General features: G+C 36.0%; 1 protein-coding gene across 1 annotated transcript in view; it reads left to right on the forward strand.

Moving 5' to 3' along the window:
* The first annotated feature begins 2,649 nt into the window (after nt 1–2,649).
* The window catches only part of LOC106056792 (uncharacterized), a 30,402-nt gene continuing 20,671 nt past the window's right edge, over nt 2,650–12,380 (forward strand). The window contains exon 1 of the mRNA XM_013213644.2: nt 2,650–3,036. The gene's annotated coding sequence lies outside the window, so the exon portion shown is untranslated. The remainder of the gene's footprint in view (nt 3,037–12,380) is intronic.

Here is a 12,380-nt window from a genome sequence, read left to right on the forward strand (position 1 = left end):
AAAGAAAGGCAATATGCGATGTAATTTAGGTGTCAGCTCCTGGGGTCCAAAAGAAGGCAATATGCGATGTAATTTAGGTGTCAGCTCCTGGGGTCCAAAAGAAAGGCAATATGCGATGTAATTTAGGTGTCAGATCCTGGGGTCCATAAGAAAGGCAATATATGATGTAATTTAGGTGTCATCTTCTGGGGTCCAAAAGAAAGGCACTAGACCAGGAGTTCTCAATCTGTGGGTCGCGACCCCCTTGGGGGTCGATTGACGATTTGCCAGGGGTCGCCTAAGACCATCAAAAATATGGATTGTTATTGTCTATTCTTCTATTGCTGTATGTGTGTGTGTGTGAGGTGGGGTCGCGGAAGAGTGGGAGATTGTAAAAAGGGGTCGCCGTGCGTAAAAGGTTGAGAACCGCTGCACTAGACGATGTAGTTTAGGTGTCAGCTCCTGGGGTCCAAAAGAAAGGCCCTAGACGATGTAGTTTAGGTGTAAGCACTTGTGAACAATTGAGATTTGAACTTAATTTTTTTTTCAGAACTTTGCTTGTAAGATACATAGAACCAAGCCTGATCTGCGTTACAGTTACATTATATTCACATCCACTGACGTCGACTGTTACTGACTGTCATGTGACGCGAGACATTTAAACGTTTCATACCATTCGTTTTTATGAGTCTTTATGGCTCGTTTTATTGACACGTTGCACCGAGTAGACGACCTAAATCTGACCCAGCTAGGAAGTTGTTCTGTCTTGATGAGCTGTTAGATCCGTCTGTTAGGTGTCGTCATCGTTTTTGTTTGTTTGTTGTTTGTTTGTTTGTTTTTTCAGGTCCTAAACTGTCTTCAGTCACAGTTGTTCAAGGCCATTTCTTGACTTGTTGCATTTCTTGAGTTAGTTAGTTAGTTAGTTAGTTCGTTAGTTTCACTTTTTTAACTCTTTCTCTCCTAACTGACGATACCAACGTTGATTCCACCAGAATGGGGTAAATAATTACGGAGAGAAAGAGTTAATGATTTGTTTGATGTTTTTTCTTTTATTTTGGTTACTTACTTTATTTAATGTTCTATTTGTTTATCGATTATTTTCTTCTTTTTTTTAAATTACTATTATTAAAGTGGGGCATTGTTTCCTATGTGGGTTAGCATTTTCTTAAACATGATCAAATCACTCTCATACTGAGTTGGGCTTGGTACAATTCGGTCAACATTCTCAGCACTGATTCCTAATTGTTTGCCTGGCCATTCTTAGACCTTGCCTAATTGTACTTGGGAACGCCACACCTCTTGACCTCATTCTTAGGTTTGACAATGTTGATCAAGATCCTTTCGTTATATATATAAATTTGTCTTAATTAGTTAACTTGGGCAAGTGCATATAGTGTAATTACAGCGTGTTTGTTCTTCTCCGCGGGGTAGGTTCAAATCTGGTAAAAAAAAAATGTTAAATTTAAATGATCCTTTCGGTTGAATGGTTCAATAATTATTAAAGAATATTACACTTTTATGAACCAGATTTATTGTGAGAATATTATGTATATTATAATATTTAAAATATGACAATAACGGCCCAGTGTGTTAAAAGTGAAATTATAGTAACGATCTCAGTGCTCGTCCAGAACTATGTGTCTATATTTCAAATTGACTCGTTTCCCATAATAAGATAATTTTTATTTATATATGATATATGTTTTTATTGGAAAAAAAAAGAATGTAAAAAACAGAACTCCTGCTTTCTACTCTCCCTGCAGTAAGAAATACAAAACAGCGTCACTTATTCGTTCCCTTTGCACTAGTAGTCTATATTCAAAGTCGAGTATACCAAACAGTTCGTAATAATGAGGTCAGGTGTCATTCATATTAAATGTGCTTTATTTTCCTAATACAATTGTGAATTATTAATTTATTATTTTTCCCCTTTCAAAAACGGTATTTTGTTTATTTGGTCAGTTTGTCCGTCTGTCTCACTGTAGTCTAAAAAACCCGCTCTTATAAAAATTATAAAATTTTTAACAGTGTAATACCAGCGTTTCCATACACGCGGCCTATTCGGTGGCTGGGTGGCTCCTTCGGCTGATTGGGTGGCTCCTTCGGCTGATTGGGTGCCAGCCCACCGGGCCATTGCCTGAATGCCCGTATAGCCAGCCCGCTATTGCTCATCGATATTTCTAGTATACATGTGTCATTGATACATATTCACACATCCACATATGTATCTAAAGAAAGAAATGTGATCCTTTTGGCATCATGGTCTCATGGCTATCTTGACCACTGATCAGCTCATTTTGTCCTTGCTAATGCAGGATTTCATTGTGTATGTGTGTGTTCAATAGTTCAATCAGCAATTTTTTTATAACAAGATCATTCTAATAAAGTTGAAGTGACTTCCATAAATGTCTACACCATTCATTGTTGTGGGACCATTCATTGTCCCCCCTTGATCGAAATGACACTTCTTACTCTATTTTTAGAATTCGGTCATATCCTATGTTCAGCGCAATGAAAGTGTACAAAAGTTCACTCCAAACCACAGAAAATGACGTCACGTGTCTGGAAGCGGTCTTACCTTGCCGTTGCGCAGTTCGATTTCCACCCCCTCCTCACCTAGTTCCTCGAGTGAATCGGGGAGGGGGGGAGGGGAGATTGGGTGGCGAAGGAGTGAAAAACTACAAACAAATCTAGTCGACTCGGGTTTTTTCACGAAGAATGCTGGAATTTTAATAAGCTGATATGTTGGCTTTACTTTGCGCCATGCCTGGTCAGCGTGGACATATACGACTGTGTGTGTGTGTGCGCGCGCGCTCTCCGGGCCTGCTATTTATAGATCTTGTAGTGTCGCTTCCACATTTAATTTGATTTGTCATTCAATCAAACACAGTGGTCGATTTCTTTCAATACCAGTAGACTCTCTAGATATATAAGCGCGAGGAAGAAGCCCAGTTGTCATTTCAACACTCAACAATGTTTTAGCTACTACTTTGTTAGACACACAACTATTGGCCGTCACCTGCTGGTGTCTACATTCTAACTGAACTGTGAACATAGGTAAGTTTTATTTTTTAATACTTTATTCATGGTTTTAAGAAACATGTTTTATAATCATGTCATCAAATTCGAATATGATACTGACCTTTTTTATGGATACTACAAACAAAGATTGGTGACTCTACATAAGAAAGATATATACATTAAAACTGTGACCAAATGTTTATTTTATACATTTTCACATTGGTTACTAATAATGCCTTTTAAATATTAACAATGTAGCCACTTTATAAGGTCTGTTGTGGTTTTAAATTAAGACCTCTATTATAAGATTTTTTATATACGTACATAGTGGCCTATATAAATGGTGTTTTATATATGAAAATTGTGACTATTATATAAGGTATTTTTATATACGTATACAATGGCCACTATATGAGATGTTTAATATATGCTCATAATGGCCACTGTAAAATGTTTACAATACGTACATAACGGCTAGTATAAAAGTTGTTATATAAATGTATAAAGCATAAAGTAAGACGTATGTGTATGTGTGTCCCGAATAGAAATCAAAACCGTTTCACCAATCTTGATAAACCTGGCATAAATGTTCCTTGGGTACTAGCTGGAACAAGCTTAAGCCCATCAAAAAAAAAAAAAGTTGCCCAACTCTATGAAAGTATTAGGCCTACTATTTCATGGATCCAGTGGCGTCACTAGGGTCGGTGTCACCTGGTGCGGTTAGCTCAGGGTGTCAAAACCCCCCCCCCCCCCACTATCAACTTTATCCACTTTTCCCAATAGAAATTCATTTTGTTGAACCAATACAGTAAGCTGATTACCTATTTTCATCGATTTTTGCAGACTTGTAAAATTAGTCAATACTATTTTAAAATCCCATTATTTAAGACATTTTTTTTCAATAGTTTTGCATATTTTACAAAGCATATTTATAAACATCATCTTTTTCTTGGTTAGAAGGGAACGGTACAACATTTTACTGTGTTATTCAAACTTTGACTACCACCTAGAGGGGAAATGTAAGTTTGTCGCTACCTTAGTCATCTATTGGTCTCGGAGAGTGTTTAAAAATTACCTATTAAGGTCCAGGGAAAAGCCCCGGGCACCAAGCCTTTTTCAGCGTTTCCTAACTTTAGAAAGTCATTTTCCTTAAGTATATCATGTACTTTTTCTACTAGGAATAAGTTTGCAGGTCAAATAAAATTCAATTCGGAAGAGGTTAACGGGCGGTATCTGAAGTGTGAAAGACATTCGAGACAGTGTTTCTCAAACTTTTACCGTTGTCGACCCCGCCCACTAAACTTTTTTTTTTCACAAATAATGCTATGTACATAATTTTAGACTGTTTTGCATAAACGAAAACTTTCTTTCTGGAGATAGTATTAGAGAAGCATCAGGTTCCCTATGCATCCAGCAAAGGTTGTCTGTTGAAACGCCGTCAGCTACTCCAGCATTTTCCTTAGTTCTCAGATTGTGTCGTCTATAATTTTTTCCTGTAAAAAGAATAGCCCAAGTCAATGTTAATGACACTGACTGTGACGTCCAAATAAAGATATATTTACTTCGAATCTTAGCGCATTATCTATACTAGTTTTTTTTTTTTAAAGTTGCTAAAATTAAGTCTATTAGAGTAGGAGGCAGCATTGACTAATACTATTATACGGGGGATGTTCAAGGTACTTATAGCACACGTATGTCTTAAGATCATCCTCATGTTCAGAAAGAAGCCAAACCGCGGAGACCGTAGTGTATGTTTTATGTCCTTACCACAACCGCAGCCCTTAAAAACAGACAAAAAAGAACCAAAGTGTCTCTCTATTAAAGAATGAAACTTTTTAACAAATCGGGTAAACCCGTATTAATAGCTAAATTTATCTCTATTATGGAGACTTTTAACAAATCGGGTAAACCCGTTTCCATGGTATTTTATATTTGATATAAATGTATCGGCTTAACGGAAAAACCTATTTTCGCAAAAAAGTTAATCACTAATTATTTACTACGCAAAACCAAAGAGTTAATTATGTCCTACGCTTAACCAGAACTTTTTTTTTATGTTCTAGTGACCTAGTCATACAGGTTAAGATTTCAGTTATGTTAATTTTATGTCGTTCTACTAACTCTCTCTCCTTTTTTTTTTTTTTTTTTTTTTTTTTTTTTTTTTTTTGCTCTTTCTATTTTTCTCCCTATCTGTTGTTCTTATTTCGTGCCTTTCTTTGTCTTTATGACCTTGACCTCATGTTGACCTATGTTATTGTATACAAGTAATAGCAATAATAAACGTATTGAGCGAACATTCGTACAACAGTCTCAGTCAACTATTACAAAGTAAGTTTACATCACAAAGGTGGCTTAGAGTCTATATAAGATCCACTTTTCGTATGTTTAGTGGCTGTTAAACATGATAAAGCATAAGGTCCTCAATTGCCTGCAAATGATGGGTTTTATCCAGCTTGCCGATTCGCGGAATATAACGATTTATTTTTCAAGCATGAGAAGGTGGAATCATTTTGTAATTAATCGATCAGTTGCCTTTTAACGCTCGCCTTGTCTTGCTTCTAGATCTAGGTATGTGTGCTTGTGACCAGAAAGACGAATACAATAACAAATAGCAAAAGATTTGGTTTGTTCTTGTCAGCTAGGGGGCGTTACTGTTACTTGTTCACTTTGACAGTACTGATGATGAGGGAGTATACCTCAAGGGGAGTTGTTGCTGTTTTAATATCATATTCTACAATTCGCCTATGTGTAAAGGTAAATTAAAAAAGAAGTTTTATAACTGAGATGAGCTGCGTAGATCTGGAAGGTACGGAGGTGTCTTGGAGTCATGACCAGGTCTGCGATACTTTGCGCGACATCAGTGACAGGTGGGAGGTAAATTTGTGTGTTTACAGTTGGTCTAAAATCTAATGTTTCGTTTCAATATCTCACACTTAAGCTGAAGAAAGAGACGGTTCTTCCTCTTTTTAACTAGTTTTTTTATTTTTCTCTTTCTCACTCTCTCATCCTTTTTTAGCTCTTTTTATTTCTCTTTCTCTTAAACTCTTCACATTTAATTTGTTTTCTCTTAAGCTCTTTCTCTTTAACTCTTTCTAGACATTTTTTAGTTTTTCTCTCTTCTTTTCTTTCTTTTTAGCTTTTTCATTAACTCCTTTGGCCTCCGACTTTAACTCTCTTTCTTTAAACGTTGAATCTAGAGATTTCTCTTTCTCTCTCTTTTTCTCTATCTCTTTCTTAATTCCACCCCTCCTGTTTCGTTCTGCCTAGCTTTTTTTTTTAAAAGCCAGAAGAAACAGAAATGACATTTTACATTTTTTATTATTATTTTTTTAATAATGAATGTTTGTTACACTAACATTTTAGACCCGACTAAGAACCGGCCCCAGATTTTAGCCCACCATTGATTAGATGTGTTTTTGTGTGTATGTGTGTGTGTTTGTGTGTGTGTGTGTATGCATTCGTTCAAATTGATAAGGTTCTGAGTGTCGACATCAATCTCCGTATGTGTGTTTGTGTAGCTCTGATTATGTGTTAGAATATTTGATATTACCCTCTCTCTCTCTCTCTCTCTCTCTTTCTCTGTCTATCTCTACTCCTTAAGAATGCTGTCATATTCCATAAGCCTTCAATCAATACACAGATCGAACCAAACGCCAAACAAAAATATTATGTGGCCTTTTTTTCTTCTTCTAACTTAAGCCATTTGTGGTCCAGATTTCGTCTCCCACTTCACTACGTACAGCCAGCTAGTGTTGTGAAGATAACATCAAAAAAAAGAGTGATACTTTGGTCAACATTTCTATTCTTGGTATGGCGTCATCCCTTTGAAATGTCATTTATTTGTGCCATTTCCATGACACTGTCACGGGATAGTTTTGTCTTGAAACGGTATCACTGTTGGAGCGTTCAAGTTGTGAATTGTTAGTTTCATGCGTTCCTTCGGAAATGGATATTATTATTTCATAGATGTCCAAGACGTCCTAGATGTCCTAAATGTCCTCCTAGACATCTTAGAAGTCCTAGATGTCATCCAAGACAGATGTCCTAGATGTCATCCTAGACATCCTAGATGTCCTAGACGTCCTAAACCAAACTTCCTGCAGGACTGAAGGAGATGGCGGCGAGCAGGTTTAGAACCCGGGGCCATCGTGACGACGGTCGTAGTAATACCGCTAGAGAAATTTTAATATGAAAGACCCGGAATAGGAGATTGGGTGGGGGGGGGGGCTTCTAAAATTAACAATGGAGGTAACATTAATAATTCAAAATGACCCGTTAATGTTCCGATAATGCGTATAGAGGATATGAAGTCCAGGCTCTATGTCCTATGCATACGCGGTACACCATCTGGTCCAGTCCTGCTTACGTTTTTGTTGATTTATTCTATAGGACAGATAATGAACATTGTGTAAGACATGGTTGGTCAACCGACACCAGTCGTCATAGTAGGTGTGAACACTGACATGAGTGGCAACAAGTTATTGGTCTCCACTCAACACAGGTCACAGGTCAGGGTTCAGACCCACTATGACGACTGATCAACAAACAACTTTTGGCTTTTTCTGCTAAGCATCGTACTACGGAAGAGTTTCTTAAACTGTCGGGAGCGCCTTCATCTGGGAAGGTGGGGGGGGGGGGTGGTAATAACCGTTATAACTCTGTCTTTACCTTTCTGTTCTTTTTCATCATAGTTTTAAAACCCCTCCCAAACGCAGCTTCACGAGCATTCAGCGCCCAACCAGAATCCCTCTCCCTTTAGCAGGATGGGGTAGAGGGGGTCGAACAATTTCTTTTTCGTGTAAAATGTGTAATAGATGTAAAATTTGAGAAATTTGTCATCTAGATCTCAGCCTAGTCACCTAGTCAAAATAAAGTTCTCTAGGACAGAGCTATCAACTCTGGTATATCAACCTAGTCACAACAAAGTCTCTAGGACGACTGAGCTATCAACTCTGGTATATCAACCTAGTCACAGCAAAGTCTCTAGGACGACTGAGCTATCAACTCTGGTATATCAACCTAGTCACAGCAAAGTCTCTAGGACTGAGCTATCAACTCTGGTATATCAACCTAGTCACAACAAAGTCTCTAGGACTGAGCTATCAACTCTGGTATATCAACCTAGTCACAACAAAGTCTCTAGGACTGAGCTATCAACTCTGGTATATCAACCTAGTCACAACAAAGTCTCTAGGACTGAGCTATCATCTCTGGTATACAAACTTTCAACATATAGTCTCAAGAACTATACTATTCAATAAACTAAGAAACGCTTGTGATGAAAGTATATTTACTTTTATCTAGGTACTTCGGGCGTGGGCTAAGTATAGCATTTAGACACCATCGTTGCCTAGCAACTGGTATGATGTGTAATGTTTACCATGGCCACTAAAACTATTAACAAATTAGTAGGTCTACTTCTGTCTGAGCAAAGATTTTGTGGAGTTTATCAGGAACGTCGTACCAGGCGAGGCGTAATTGTAACGCCTCTTCCCCTCTTCTACTATGTGTTCCATAAATTGTGTATTGATAAAACTAATGAAAATAAACAAGTGGTTCTTATTAGTTTAAATACAATGAGGAAATACAATCGTCAAATAGAAGCTATTTTTACAAAGCTTTTATCTGTCTGTCTAGTAAAACGTTTGAACTAGTTTTTTCTCCCACTTCCCATTCTCGGATCAAGTTGAAATTTTGCATAATTATTCATAGTCGATAACAATACACGAATAAATCCAAAAAATTAACCAATTGGTTAATCTTTTATTACTAATTAATACATTTGTTTTATATATCAAAAATGGAGCTTAACCCTGTAATTTTCAGATAAAAGATGGTAATTGGTGGTTATTTCCCCTTATATAAGCTTTCATTTTTAAAAAGTATTCTTTTTTCTATTGTTTTTTTTTTTTGTTTCTGATTGTCTAAAGAACACATTAAAGTGTTAGAGAAATGTTCTGTTAGTGAAAACTGCGACCTTTTTTAAAAAAAAGCTTCTAGTAACTCACTATTTATCTGTCTTGTGTATTTCTTCTATGTTTAGATTTTTGCAATCGATTTTTCTTCTCCTCTTCAGACGATGGAAACCAAAAACTCAAATAAAGAAAAGAAAATAAACTTAGAAATATAAAGTCTCATTCTGTGAGAGCAAATATAACTAATCACTAATCATTCTTAATGGAGACAACTGAAAATATTAAAACAAAACAACAAATTATTAAGGCCACGCCAATACACATCTTCAATAGATCTTTTGACGACGTCTGGCTCCGTAGATAATGGCACCGTGCTGACAGGATATAGAAAACTGAAACTCAGGCCTATATAAATAAATAAGATCAACCTAGATAGATACAATACTTTTACATTTTATTAAGCTAGATATGACATGTTAGTGTGTCACTTGTGGTACTAAATAGATATGACCTTAGTGAGGAAATGTCAATCACTTTAAGATTTCAATAACCAGTTGTTGTTTGTTTTGTTTTATGTTGTTGTTTTGTTTGTTTTTTTTTATTTTGTTATTTATATTTTCAAATTCTTACTAAATCATGTAAATCCATCTATAAATAGAGATGTCAAAACAAGCATATTGTAAAAAGAAATGCTTTAAAAAAAAAACAACTAATATTATGGTAAGAACTGCACATTTAAAACCATATATATATATATCAATGATGTAAGAATTATTTCCCCTTTTCTATGTCAAAATTATGTATTATTTATTTCTTGATTGATTCGTGTTTTGTAAGGTACAATAAATAATTGTGCAAAGTTTCAACTTGATCCGAGAATGGGAAGTGGGAGAAAAAATGTGTACAAAATGTGTACCAGACTGAGAGATAGTCAAACGGAGTGAGTTTATATAAGCTTTGTAATAAATTAATTTAGCCAGTATAAAGTTACTATTTTTTTATAGAAATGTAAATCAAGGTCGATAATTCACTCACACTGGTATAAGGGAGATAAGTACAGCTTTAAGATCAAAATAATATCGTTTTAAAATAAATAAAAGAATATTTGTACTCGTGTACTTTTAACGCTTCAAAAATAATATTATGATTAAATTTTTGTAAGATCAGTGTCAAGGTAGATACATATTTTTGACAGCGCCATGACGCGTTTGAATGTGTCAGTCATTTGGCACTAGACGACAGTGATCGTTGACACTATCATTTCGATCTGTCTCCTGATTGATTGGAAATACTAGAGCCAGACTTAGCAATGTTATTCAAGCCGATGAAATTAGGATTTAGACTCAGTCAAACCACCAGCTTGAGCTAGATCTCATGCTGACAGAGAATCTTGCCTAACTATAGTGGTTAATGAAAATTTTAGAAAACATATTATTAAGCAAGGTCCATTTCCAATAATGACAATCGACCCTTTGGTAACAAGTGTAGAGAGCATATAAGTTAAGTTATGTTATATGTTCTGGTTACGACATCAGGATCTACTGGACAATACTGGTTGATAAAATCTAGACCTTCTAGCAGACAATCTCTAGACCTTCTGGTAGATAACATCTAGACGTTCTGGTTACGATAATGGACACTACTGATTTATAAGTAGACTCTTACTAGCAGACAACATTTACACCTTCTAGCAGACAACATCTAGACGTTCTGGTTATTACACCTAGACCTACTTGACACTACCGGTACTAGTTGACTTACATAATGTAGAACTCTTAACTGTCCGGGCTCTCTATGTTCATTTCACTATGCTCACTAAATATGCTCACTAAATATGTTCACTAAATATGCTCACTAAATATGCTCACTAAATATGCTCACTAAATATGCTCACTAAATATGCTCACTAAATATGCTCACTAAATATGTTCACTAAATATGCTCACTTTGCTAAACTATGTTCATTATGAATGTTAGGGTTTTGTACAACAATAGATTATTATTCATAATTTTCATTTCTTTATTACAAACATGACTGTAATCTGACTGTAACGTGACTGTGCTTTGACTGTGAGCTGTGACTTTGCTGTAACTTGAATTGGTTGTGCCATGACTGTAACTTGACTGTATTAAGACTGTGATTTGACTGTAGCTTGACTTTACTGTGCCTTCACTTAACTGCGACTTGAGTGTGAGTTCTCTCGAACTTGACATTGACTTGACTTTGAATGACTGTAACTTGAATGTACTTTAAAAAAGAACTGTGACTTAAATGTAACTTGACTGTGAATTGTTTGTAACTTTACTGTATTTTGATTGTGAACAGTGACTTGTCTATAACTGGACTGTGAAACTGACTGTAACTTGACTGTATTTTGACTGCGCCCTATTACTTGACTGTGAACGGACTGTAGCTTCCATGTATTTTGACTTTTCACTGTAACTTGACTGTAACTTGTCTGTGAACTAACTGTAACTTGACTATTTCTTAACTGTAACTTGACTGTGACTTAACTGTGAACTGACAGTAACTTGACTGTGACTTAACTGTGCTCTTTTTTTTACACTCACGGAGATCGTAGCTAGTTACTTTGGAAAAAATGCTAAGCTTCAGACACAACGAAATAGAACCCTAATCGATCGCTTATGATAAAAGAACAGTTTTCAATAGAACTACATGTGTGATAAAGTCTTTGCGCATGAGTGATGACCTTTGACACGTGACGTAAGTTATATATCCGTTTCTCTCAGAACGTCACAACGCGTGTTGAATGCTTGTGATTTACTATTCCCAATGTGTGACAAGAGATTTCAAGACACTCCAGAGACGTCTTTTTGGTCTTCAGTGACTGTTTCACTTCTGACATGTCTTCCTTTGTTAGGTTTGATGTTGTTGTTTTCTGTGGCCTTAATAATAATAAAAAAAAAATGTTTTGACTTTTTGAAATTTTCTTTAACCCGAGGCTTTGTTAAGTATGACGTCAATGAAAGTGGTTGTTTGATTGATTTTAGAACAAGTGTGCATTGCACACAGGCCTTCCAGTGCCGGTCTTAGGCCACTGCAACCTATGCTGCCGCAGTGGGCCCCGCACTTTCATAGGCCCCGCACGAATTCTAGGTGTACATTAAATTAAACCATTTTAACTTATAAAAGAGTTCCTGGAATTCTCCTGAAATTAGAAAATTTAAGAAAAAGTCATGAAAATTTCATTTCATTATTAAAATCTTCTGATAACTGATGCAAATCTCCTTACAAGCAGAGAAAATTGGCATTTCGGGGTGTCCTTCAATATGGAAAACGCCAATCCTACTCGCGATTTAAAAAAAAAACGGCATTGTCAGCTTTCGTTAAATAAAAATGTAAGAAGAAGGCGAATTTTAACCAAAACAAGAAGTTCAAATACTTAATTTACTTTAATAGTCACTGACATACAAACGAATATAGATCTAAATCTATCTCGACCT

The sequence above is a fragment of the Biomphalaria glabrata genome, chromosome 8 (assembly GCF_947242115.1).
Source record: "Biomphalaria glabrata chromosome 8, xgBioGlab47.1, whole genome shotgun sequence".
NCBI classification, from domain to species: Eukaryota; Metazoa; Mollusca; class Gastropoda; family Planorbidae; genus Biomphalaria; species Biomphalaria glabrata.